Source organism: Acipenser ruthenus, chromosome 8 (genome assembly GCF_902713425.1).
Source record: "Acipenser ruthenus chromosome 8, fAciRut3.2 maternal haplotype, whole genome shotgun sequence".
Lineage (NCBI taxonomy): Eukaryota > Metazoa > Chordata > Actinopteri > Acipenseriformes > Acipenseridae > Acipenser > Acipenser ruthenus.
In genome coordinates, this window is record NC_081196.1 from 12,098,385 (window position 1) to 12,111,705 (window position 13,321).

The window sequence follows — 13,321 nt, forward strand, 5'->3', positions numbered from 1 at the left end:
CCTAAAGATAACGTTTTTGTTTTTGTTTGTTTTTTTAGCTCAGAATGACTATGTTCATGGGAAACAAACTTTAAAAAATGTTGCACAGAACTACTGCAAGGGTTCTCAAACGTTCTTGGCTCAAGGTGACATTACAGTATGCTTCCAGACTGAGAGCCCACACCCGACATTGTGTTTTTTTTTACACCTTTAGAGAGGTTGTTAGTTTGTACCAGTACAAGCACTGCGGCTTTCATTTTGTTCAATGTCATTTGACAGCTGTTTGGGATCCGCTCTGTAATTACAGCACTCAGTTGTACACTGTCTGACTGCAAATGCACGATAAACTTGCCTGTAAAGGTAAGCAGGAGCGTTATAGGGGAAAGAAAATATACGAAGAACTTCTACCAAAAAAAACATGGCAGGTTAAAAGCAGTTCACTAGATATATTTGAAAATGTAAGTGCGACATAAAGACAGACAATCGGATCGATGGACAGACAGACATTCTCTATTTAACCCTCATATTCTGATACTGTCAACAAAATGTGCGAAAGAATGTTCTTAAAGTTTCCTCAAAATGGGATTAGCGTTTCTGTGATGTAAGTAAAAATGTAGGTGTGACATACAGACAGTCAGACGGACAGACAGTCCTCATATTTCATTTACAATAACTTGCTAAAGAAGGTGCTAAGCAACTTTAATCATTTACAGCTGGACATGCAACATACAGACAGTTGGCGGACAGACCGACAATCCACATTTACAACAATATTCTGTTTGAAAACTTGGAGAAGAGCACATAAAAGGTCTTGCAAGATAAAAAAAAAATGTGTATGATACTGTATTTTCATTGCAATGTGCAACACCATCAGTAAGTTTTGCTTTAACAATCATATTTAGACCATGTAAACTGAATGGGGTTGTAAACCACCTTTAGCAGAAACCAGCTTGTAGTTGTTTACGAAAAGTAAAGCATGGAGCAAGATACTGTGTCAAGATACTGTCAGACATTTGATCTGTCTTGCAAAGTTCATGAAGATGATAACACAGTAGAAATGTGGCAGCACTGAACTGTACATCTATTTGTACTGCGTAAGATTAGCTTGCTGCTTGACTGCTGGAACCAAAGAGAGGATTAAAGCAGGGTCGATATTGATTAGCTTGGAGTACAGATAATCCTCTGTATTACCTTTTAATATGGAACAGGTATGTATTGAGATTGAAATGTAAAAATGATTGGCATCTTCCATTGATTTAAACAAGGTTGTTTCTATAATTCCTTAACTGCAGGTGTGCTTCTCTTTCTTCCTGCTTCTTTTTACATTTTTCTTTCTCCGACATATCTTGTCCTATTTGAAAAGAAAATAAAATGTTTTCAGCTCTTAACAGTTGCAGAGTTCAAGTTACTATAAAATGTTATAGCTAACTTGAAATCTGCAACTGTTTAAGAGCTGAAAATTATTAAACAGGTCTAATTAAGCAAGTTATCAGTTCAATTAAGGGTCTAGTTAAGTAATTGAGAGCTCAGTTGGAAAACCAGCAGACACAGTGAGTCCCCAGGACCGGGGCTGAAAACCACCGCCTCAGGCTACATCCTAAATATGGTTTCCTCCAGGGTTACACCTTATAGTGACATGAGGTTAGTCATCACTTGTCCATTGAAACCCTAAATAGTTATAACTGCAGTGTTTACTGAGATTGATAATATTATTTTTCAAATGTTTGTGGATTTTTGGGGAATTAATCCAAAACAATATGAAGTATCAAGCAAAAATAGAGTAGAACAGCCTTGGTTTTTGTGTGATAAAATGAACTTCTGCATGGGGACATACCTTATAGTTTTGCTATAATTTTTTTTATTATTTTGTATTATTTCCTCTGTAACTAACAGCCGCTTCTTGACCAGGCAATTTTATTTCTGACCTTTGTTTTACAATCTACAAAAAAATGTAAATATATACCCACATTGGCATAGTGTTGCCATTTCTACAGTATCATACACAAGGCAGATCAAACAATACCCCACTGAGTTAAGCCACAGATGTATTTCTAGTGGAATCACCCTGGATTGCATCAACGTCCATATCTGTGGTTATCCAGGAATTACCCTTAAAAGTGATTGGTTTGTGCTATCCAGGGGATGACACATTTAGACAATTTGTTCTACTTGGTGCAACTCTACCGGAACCTATAAATTAGTTAAATATTGGAAAAAGCAGAACAAACTTAACATGCAAATAAAATGTTAATGCAGAAATATAATATGGAGCATGCAAGATAATCAGGGAAAGGCTGCTTGGCATCAGAGCAGAAAGTAATCCTGCTGCAAGCGCAAAGATAATTCCTTTAAAAAGAATGTGAGTTAATTGCTCATTCACTTGCTGCAAAGTACTGCATCTCTATAATGGATTGCTGCATGTTTTGAATTGATCCTGTTGTACTTTTCCAGATGACTCATGCACTTGGCTCCTTTGTAACTTTTTCACCTGCAATTCCTACCTCTGCACAAGAGAGATTAGGCTACAGTAATGGAGTTCCTGTGGTGATTTAAACTCCAGTCTCACTTATATGAAGCACAAACTGTGGCAGCCTGCAGTGCCAGCAGCTTTGTAGAGTAGTACGTGCAGGATTTAGAGGTTAAATGTGAATACAGTAAATCAGCGACTAAACTCTGAAAACTAAACACACAATTGAATTCATAAACCTCTTATTTCAATACAGTTCTGCTGTATGTGGCTGTTATTCTTCGCCATCACAGGAAACATGGTTTATCTGGTAAGTTAAAATGGACATCACATAATGTATAATACATGGAGTAGTAATCATGCCACTACTGGGTTTTAAGACCCTCTTCTGAGAAAGTTCTGTTAACCATATATTTTTAGAACCTGACTCTGTATAGCTGAGTTCTGAATCAGTGTAACACTCGTGGAAGAAAGGAGAGATTTATTTTTCACATTTGGCACTGTCAAACTTGGATAAGGTTAAAACTTGGAGCACAAAATAGGTTTCCAGATGGAAAGCTTAAGATGCTCTGTCTTTTTTAGTTTTAATATAAAGGTATGAACTTAATGTTCTCTCTCAAATTCTCTTTACAAATGAATTCCTGTGACAAGTTTTTGTATGGTACATTGAAAGTATAGTGTCCCATATAATTTGTTTTTAATTACACACTGTGCAGTATGTAAGAAGGTTCTTAGAGAAATGTAGTGACTTCTATGTAAAGGGATACACTTCTGGGGTTGTAAATTCCCCATTTGAAGCCGGTGTTTATTTATTTATTCATTTATTTATTTTTACATTTTGGAGATGTATCGTTTTAGATATCACATTGCAAGCTAGCCTGTCAGCAGAAAGAAACAATAAAACAATAACATGAAAGTGTATTTTATTTTTCCTCAGCATTTTTATGAGTAGCTTTTCTTTTTTAATCTCCTTTATGGGTTTTTTTTTGTTTGTTTATTTCCCCTCAATTGCTCTCTACTGCTGTTTCATTATTCACCAGGCTTACTAAAAAAAATCATTTTTCAGCCATGGGGACAAATACGCCTTTAAGTTATTTATCTCTGTAGGTCAATTTTAATACTATTTCTGTTTTACTTTCCTGAGCTATAACAGAGATTGGAGAGGATACAGGTAACGGCCTACTGCTGAAAATAGTAATCACGGCTATCAACAGCTAAAACTACCTGTGGGGCACGTAAACAAAAAAATGTTAAGACTTCTTATCAAAGTCTCCTTTCTGATAAAGTAGAAAGATAAACAGACAACAGACTCCAAAAGCATTTTTTGTATAAAATTTAACATGATTGCAGCGTACTGGTTTTTAACAGTCACCCTTCCCTTTGAAAAATGGTGTAAATCTACACTTCAGCAAACCCTTTAAAAACGGAGCACTCCTGCCGTTTTTCTCTAATTGGCAGCTTTCGTCCTGGATTCACCTTGAGGTTGTTCATGCCTGATAAAGACATTTGGAATGATAAATGCTGAAGTAATGACAGGTGTGACCGTTTCTTTATAGTGTGCTTACAGTCCTATGCATTAAACATCTGAGATGATGGAGTGGCATATTTTATAAATGTCAGTGAAATAAAGATTGAACATCATGTAGAGATTTTTTTTTTTAGAGTGTGCGATCTTCAAGGTCTGGTCACATTTTTTTTATATCACCAGTACTATACTGAATATAGCAGTGGTTTTACAAAGTAAAATTGCCAGGCAATTTGTGCAACAACATAAAAACTACTGTCATTTAGAATGAGTTTCTCTACATGGCACAGTCATACTGTATCACAAAACAAAGTACATAGAAATATTGTAACTTCTGTACACAAGGGTTTTATAATCTCCTGTACTCAAATTCAAATGCACTGGTCTATTTATATTGAATGAAACGCAAGACAACCTGAAAATAAGGCTTGCAAACAAAAAATTATTTAAGCTAGTATTGTATGAAAATGCAGTACATGTTTGCTGTACAACCTTTTTAAAAATGAAAGAAACATAGTTACTGCACAAGTAGAAGGATGCCTTCACTTAATATTATAATCATTTCAAATCTACATCTCAGAGGCAATCATTTGAAATTATCACATTGTGAAGAGAAGGCAGTTAATTCTCTTGTGTAATCAACATGTTCCTTTACTTATTATTATTATTATTATTATTATTATTATTATTATTATTATTATTATTATTATTAAGAATTCCATTCAGCTCAAAGGTATTTAATTATACATTAAAGGGAGTGCAGAAACTTAGAACCGTTTGCCCACCCTGAAGATTGCAATACAAGAAAAGTACTGTTTGATGGCAGCATATTTTGTTCTGGCTGGCCAACAGAAATCAACATAAAGGGAAACAGTAAGGAGGAATCAGAATGCAATCCCAGATCATGACAACATCATTGGAATGGGTTGAGTAAAAGCCACACAGCATCTACTGTTACAATGCCATTGAAAGGTTAATTAAGACAGGGGCTACTTAGGGGTTTGATGTGGCCACATAGAATCACCATGGCGACCACATTTGAAAAAACTGCTGATTTGTGTATTTTGCTCTAATGTGGAAATTGGGCATCCACAAGATATGTTCAAAATGATGAATGGTATGAATACATGTTAGTGCCAGGTGCCTTACTGCATATGTCATACTGTATCCCTTCATCACACACAGAATCTGCATTCTTGTAAGACATTAATGAGGCTCATGAATATTTCAAAGTCTCAGAAGACCTTTGTTCTTTTAGTGGTACTGCCTTGTTACACACTTGTACGTTCTTCTCTTTGTAATTTACTTGTTAACTTTCTTTCTTTTCTTCTTCTCCTCTCAGTGATTAAAGTTATTTGCGCATACATTTTGTTTCACAGAGATCCACCCACTTAGCCTGAGGCAATAAGACAGTGGTGTCAGTATTCAGTCTGCTATCCATCACTGCAGTGATGGGGCTGTGTATGCTGCACCTGCTGTGCTGCAATCACAAAAGCTGCATGATCAACAGCCACCTCACAAGTTACATCCTCTTCATACAGTGTAAAAAAAGATGAACAAAATAATAATGTGCTGCAGAGTTTACTGATTTCAAATACGAAAGCTGGAGGGAACCTTTGGTCTCTTTGGATGGGTTAAGTTTTAAAGAGGTCTGTACCCTTTTCTCAATGTGTGCAACAACATTCTTTTCAGTCAACACAATCTTGCGTTAAATAAACACCTTTATTATGATACGAAATCTTACAGATTTCCAAACACCTTGAACCTCAACAATGGTTGAAGAAAAAAATTAAAAGTAGTTGGAGCACAGCCTCGTTCTTCAGAGCATTAAGGCGCCACCTGCTAAAAAACAAAGAACACAATAATAAATCTATGCGACATGTTGAACCCAGTGAACAAAAACTGTCAGGCGGAGGAGCATCGTATACTCCCCCCTCCGGACGAGGCTGGGAGTGAGGTGATGGTGGTTGGGGAGGAGGTGGTAATTCAAGCACGGCAGGATGGAAACTTGCTGGTAACTGGCTTGTAGATATGACCAGTGAATGAATGAATATGATGTACTAGGAGCTTGTATTAATGATACTATAGATTTCCTACCTTGCAAGTGTTATATTAAGTCCTGTATTATTTGTATGATTTTTGACTTTGACAAATGTCTCAACTTATATCAGTATATAAGTTCACTTAATAAATGTATTCCTAACCTTTATTCATTTCAAATGTGCCATGTGGCTATCTGAACAATGGTTTATGTGTTTAGATTTTCTGTAGTAAAAGAATGGCATTGCAAGTCAAATGTAGTATTTTCTTGTATTTCCACATGCAAAGAATTACAATGGAAGAATATTTATTTTAAGAAATTATAGAAATCCAGCCCACTGGCACACATCAATAGCATAATATGAAAAAGGAAACCGTCTATCGCCAACACTTTACAAAAACTAAAAATTAGATGTGGCATGACTTGGAAAATACAGTGTATGCAGCCAACAAGCATAATAACATGCATGTTGTAATACAAAACACGCAATGATGTTGGTCCCTTTCTTGTCTGTAATTACTTGCAATAGTTGTTGTTTATAGTATGTTGCTGATAATAGTTATGTTTTTAAAATAATATAGTTCAGGAGCTACTGTAGTTGTGACTGTAAAAAAACCTAAACCATCAGAAATTATGGAATAGGTACATACTTCAATATGTATTTTTATTACCATAAAGAGAATTATGTAAATGACAGTTATAATTGTGGAGTGATAGGGGCTCAATCAAAAAAAAAATCTATATGTGTATATTGACATCTTTCAGGATGTATTGTTAGATGATACAACTAATTAGCATTTGCAATGGAAATTATTTTCTATTGTTTCTTTATGTTGCTTTTGTATATCATAGTTCTATTGTTGCAATAAATGAATCTTTAAATTTAAATGCTTTCCCAGGAAGGATCTTCCTAATAAAGCTAGCTTGGAAGGAACCGCAGTAGCTATAGAGGAATTTAAAAACTTGCCTTGTTTGACAGGTCGGAAATAAAAAATCAACTGGAGATTATAGTTTTGTTTGCAAGGGAGAGAAGTTTGTTGTTTGACTTTTTTTAAAAGCGTGATTATACCTGAGTTGGTTGAGGAATGAATGCCTAAAGTATGACATTCCATCCCTTCCCTGATTAAAACATATTCTTATGGACTGACATAGACAAATGTTGTTCACGCTAATACAGGTACGAGGGTGTATTTTAAAGCTTTGGTTATTACACATTTAATTCCATAACACGCAGTAGGAAATATGATATATATATATATATATATATATATATATATATATATATATATAAATTAATAATAAATCCATTGTTTAATATGTTATTAGATTTACAAATGCAATACAACATTTTAATTGTTATCAGATTACTACGGTACGTGTTGGTCATTATTTCATTGCATTTGCCCTTTGGTTGTAACATGGAGACTGTGGCCAGTTTTACTGAATGTCAGTCATAATAGCAATATTATCATCCCACCATCTAAAACACAAGGGAGCTCAAGTAGACAGAAGGACAAAAGGGCAGAGTCTGTCAGCTTGAAGGTCACATTTGCTGTGCCACTTTTGTAGTTCACTTCTGTAGCAGTGACATATTTTACATTCTTTCTATCATCACAACCACATGCCGATGTGTTTTTCCCCTGTAAACAGCCAGTGACAATGTTTTGAAAGATTTGTACTTAATTTCCCAGAATTAAGAAGGAAGTCACCGCTCCAGTCATGGTTCAATATTATTTTGTAGACTGCTCTAAAATGTGGGTAGTGCTTTATTTGGAGTGACATAATTAATATGAAATCAACCATTTGCTAAAGTTGAGTTGCATGTTAATAAGCAGTCAATAGATATGTCATGCATGTGTGTCTATTATTAGACTGCCATTTGCACTCATATTTCACATGTACATTAAGTATGTTTTTGAGACTTTGTAGTTTCCTGCCCTAGTGAAAAAAAAAAGTGAAATGTGAATGGCAATCATGTGGTTTAAATGAGCATTATTTAGGGTGTGTGGATAGCTTAGAAAATAATATGAGTAATGCTACATACCAGTCTTTGTATTTCTTGTTTTACTAGAGCAGGAAAATACCAAGTCTTAAAAAACATACTGTACATGTGAAATATGAGCTCCAGTGGCAGTCTAATGATAGATACACACATGCATGGCATAGCTAGTGACTGCTTATTAACATGTAACTCGACTTCAGCAAATATTTAACTGCATATTAAATACTTATTTATTACACTTCAAATGAAGCATTACCAACATTTGTAAACGCTTCTTAATGGAAGAAAAAAAGACAGCTAACAGCTCTCCTCAAAGCACCCCAAAATCCCACCCACTGGCTTTCTGATCTATGAGAATTACCATTTGCAGGCTCTCATTTATGTACAATATTAGGCTAACCCCCTTCTACTGTAGTTCCACTTTCTTTTTTATACTGGGGTAAAATGTGTCAGTCTGTCATCTGGATTATATTTGAAACATATTTGAGGCTTTAATCTTATGTTGTAAAGTAGAACGACCACCAAAGCCATAGAGCACGTAGGGTGTACTTACATCATTACAGACAGCCGTTGTATAGTGCTGCGCAGGCTACAGAAAACATACTGTAATAACAGTCCAGTATGTCTTTAAGCTGATAGGGACCTCTACAATTTTCCATTAGTGATGTATCAGCTTTGCCTTTAATACTGCATGGTTAGATCGCCCTTTGGGGGGAATCACTCATGCATATGCACATTAAAATGAAGTCAGTTATTTTAGTTTCTTATTATGGCTACTATATAGGATTGTTTGTGACCACTCTGTATGGGCTTTCATATTTAATAATTAATCAAGTCATTAAATGACAATGCTCATTAAACCTGTTCACATATTCCATACACGCCAGTGCTTTATTGGCTAGTAAATCGCATTGGATGCTTATGCTTAAGCTGGTATAAAGAAGGAATACCAGAAAGGACCATTTGGAAGGGAAGCTTCGTAACTTAACCAAAACCAGTTCTGAACTCAGAAGTGCAATTTTAATGACATGTTGCTCTTGAGACTTAAGTGTAGACAAGTCACAGTTGCTGCTGGCAGCTTTGGTTTGGAAGGCTTATTAAATGCTTATCTGCAGTACTTTTGAGATGTGCATTTTACAGTTGTTTGTTTCACGATCCTATAGGTTGAAATGAATAAAATGAGCAGCAATCTCCGTAGTGGTCCCATGCATCTTATCTCTCTCTGACATCCAATGGCCAGCAAGGAAATCTACCTATAAAATATAGTATAGGCTATGTCAAAACTATTTAATTCACCCTGTCACTCCCGTCAACAGTGCTCAGTTTTAGTCAGTTCCTCTACTAATATTTACATTACATTGAACAAAAACTTTGAAAATGTGTCAAGGTTATCAAAACCACATACTGTATGGCCACTGAACAATATGTCAAAATAAATCTAAAAAATAATGATAATTACACATCTGAGTACATCAGAAGAAAACTGTTATATTCACATAGCAAATGCAGAGCAATGAATAAGTAAAAGCTTAAAGTTCTCGATTTAATGGGTAAGGATTATTAATAAGAGTAACCTATCTTGTTTCAAGCATAAGAGTCAAAAACTAAAATGATTGTAAATGTCGACAGAGATTTTCTTTACTGAAAAGTATCAAAACAAACATGTCAGTGACATTCATCTCCCACCACAGCTGTATATACTATATAAGAGCTATTAGTAATATTAAAAAGTGGATCACCATGACCTCAATCTACTACATGCACATGTAAAAATGTAATTATAACATACAGACAGATGGACAAGTGATCGGTGAAAAAGAACCCAAACCAAGTTTTAGTACGACTGAATATGAAGGAGTTATGTTTGGATTATACCATTATGATACAAGTGAACTACTCCAAGGAAAGCTCGGCACAACACAAGGATGACCCTGTGGATGTGGAACAACAGCTGATGTGTGGCACACGGGTGCTGATGTGGTGCAGTGGTACTGGAATGGATTATCACTGTGTATTAATGCATGTTGATAAATCATTGTAATGACATTGCGATGTTAAAGTATACACATTTTACCACTGTGAAATAGCTTGTCACTGTACTGCCACTGCACAGCCATTGAAGACATTTACTGTAGGAAGGGATTAAGGACCCCCATCTTTGGCTAAATAGTGTCAGCTGTAAATCATCTTTACAGCATGTAAATGTAATTGCATTCTCCAATATAAAATGAATACATAAATGAATCAATGGATATCCTGGGCAGCAGGACATTATAATTGCAGATCAGTTGATACCAATAAATCCTATAATATGTATCTAAAGTATCTGTGAACTAATGCTGCTTATGCTGTTATTTTTATTTAGTCACTATGCACCCTGGTTGTGGAAGGATGTCTTTTCAAGCAGACCTTTTCCAACTTCAGTTCTAAAACCCCTTTTTATTGTTATTAGTCATGACCTCCCATTAATAAGTCGCTCTTGGAAAGCACCACCCTTCTTATGAAAGCTGCTGTAAAAATGCACATTGCTTTGTATTATAAGAACAAACATATCATAGCTTTTGTTAGAATAAGTAAGCCTGCCTGGTGACTACACTGAACATGGTGCTACAGGAAGAAAGCTTTATTCTCACAGTCACTTAACACATTGTTTTTTTTTCCTCTCATTCTTTTCTATAAAGATTTCTTTCCCACCACAATTAGCGTCTTAAAACGTCTTTAGTGCCAGAGAGGATTATGTGGATTGGGGATATCTTGTAGATGGGAGAATACGAATGGAAATTTAAACCATTACCTGGCCAAAATCCTGGCCCTTTGGAAGACACAAGTAAAATTAGGGGCAAAGACAATGTAACCATTTCAAAGTCATTGAAATTGACTAGTGTTATTTATTTTGGTGCAGTGGAATGAAATTGAAATGCCAGTTCATTAAATGATTGGTTCTGTGCAAACCTCTTGCACTGAATATTAAAAATGATGGCATGATTCACAGACCAGGTTTATCAAACTGAGTGGATTGGTGGTGGCATGCTAGTCATCAGTCAGCTCAATAATGTTAAGTTTATAACGTCACACAGTTTACCATAGGCAGTGATTTTGGATTTGCTTAGCTTTTGTTCCAGTGAGTTTGCAAACTGTTAATCAAATAATTGTTAACATTTCAAAACTTTTACTCAGAATGTTAAGTCTGTCCCAAAGGCTTTCAGGGCCACATTGACAAGTGAAAGAAGGGACTAATCTACAGTAAATCAAGTTCTTCTCAGCCAATCAAAAAACTTGCATGCACTTACAGAAGGTGGTCCTATTTTAACCGTCTATCATCAGCGGTATTCAGAAGCTCTTATTTTAGTATTAAATAAAACTATTTATAATAGATGGGATTATTTTTTGACAGAATGATTTAAGTAACGCCATTCCGAATAAAATAACAACATTCAGTGATGATCCAGCTGGTTCCATACACAAATGTGTCATCCCTGTTTAGCTTGCTGCTGAACAAACTGGGTTCCTACAGTTGATATTTGACTTGATATCGCTCATGTACCAAAATGCTAAGAATATATAAAGCTCTGAAAGTTCTGACGACTTTGCGCTTTCCAGTTTTTCATGCTTGGGGTACTGCAACATTGTATTCAAAAGATAAGGGCTCCTGCTTTCCAGAAATGAGGCACGGAAAAGTAATGCCGTTTCTCAAACGTATAACTGCATAACTGAAGAACACCAGGATTAACTAGAAGCCTATTTTGGTTTACAGAGGAGAATATTGGAGGAAACAGGTGGAGGTAAGGTATTATATTACATAGGGATGATGCAATGTGCCAGATCCTCAATGCTATTTACTTCAAAAGATTTTTAGAAAAAAACACAAATCATACTAGAAATAAGGAACCCTGACATTTAACTGAGTGGCTGGCAAGGAGTGCATCAATTGTTATCATTCATTTTATAATTGTTAATTAATGAGAATCTGGCCCTTAGTGTTCAATATGTAGGTTGAACATGTGCAGCGTTTTTGATTTGCAGAGAATCTTGGTGGTCAAAAGTTCATGGATAAGAAAGCCTGTGCCTGGGGGCTGCATCCTAACACCAAATACAATTTGAAATCAATGCGAAAGAAAAATAATACGCCGCACGCTATCACATACTTTTTTTTATGAATATAATATATATAACTGCAAATGTTACAAAAGGTTAATTCAATGACTCCAGTACCAAATTGCATTTTGGTGTAAATACCTTCATATATCTGTTTATAGTTATTATTTGAAATGAATGACCCTAAAAATACTCAAAGCTGCATGCAGATAAGACCATAGCACAAGAACATGTCTGATATACTGGTTTTATTGCATTTTTGTAACAAAAAATAATCCTGAACTTATTCCCTTTCTTAAGCAATCTTTACATTCAATCATAACAAAGGGCACTAATTACAAATACAAGAACAAAAGTTGAAATGTGAAAATGTACAGAGATTTGGACAGACAAAGATATTTTAAAAGCATGGGTTTTACAACAAAGCTTTAAAATCCTTCTCAAATTGTTAACTTTATACAGTAAGTAGTGGAAACACCACCCATTACCAAAATACTGTAATTAAAAGCTACAACTTAAATTATTTATTGTTAATTAAATACTACTAAAATGAATGCTACAAAATAAACAAGACAGTGAACACAGCTTATGGTGATACATGCTCGATGAGCTCAGCTCGTTAGGCTTCTCATTGTATTTCCTGTATTGGCTGTTTTATTTTTATTTTTTTTAATAACAAAAGAAGGCAAACCTATTTTGCCTGAATTTGGAGCCAACGTCAACACAAATGATTTGGACTGACGAAGTAAAGCCTTGAAAACTGAAGCTACTAAACATGTTACAGCCTTCTCTTTGATTAATGGAGATTCAGCAGGGACTGTCATTACTGTAACTCATTAAATATAGTACAAAAAACCCTTCTGGTTATAAGCGAGACTGACAGAATTAAAACATTCAGAAATGAATTGGTTCTGTGTCACAAAAGACCTCTGGTTACACTGGCACAAAGGGAGATCCGTGCTGTGTATAAATCAACACAAAAGCTGAATAAATACTGTAAATTACCCCACTTTCATCAAGTTGAATGTTCCTATTAAATGGAAAGCAATGTTATTTCAAAGTAGACAGTTGCGTGTTAAACTGTACACAACGAATTAAATAATATTTAGACAGAAAAACAAAAAGTTAGATCAAATGTATGTGCTGAAAAGAAGTTTCTGCATATTTTTGTTAGAATATTTATACTTAGTGCACGGGACTCATTTCCTGACA

The 13,321-nt window shown here is 35.2% G+C and overlaps 1 protein-coding gene across 2 annotated transcripts in view; it reads right to left on the reverse strand.

Annotated features, from left to right (window-relative positions):
• Nucleotides 1–662: 662 nt before the first annotated feature.
• The window catches only part of LOC117972789 (platelet-derived growth factor D-like), a 58,542-nt gene continuing 45,883 nt past the window's right edge, over nucleotides 663–13,321 (reverse strand). For both annotated transcript variants that reach the window (XM_059028509.1, XM_059028510.1), the window contains exon 8: nucleotides 663–1,330. The gene's annotated coding sequence lies outside the window, so the exon portion shown is untranslated. The remainder of the gene's footprint in view (nucleotides 1,331–13,321) is intronic.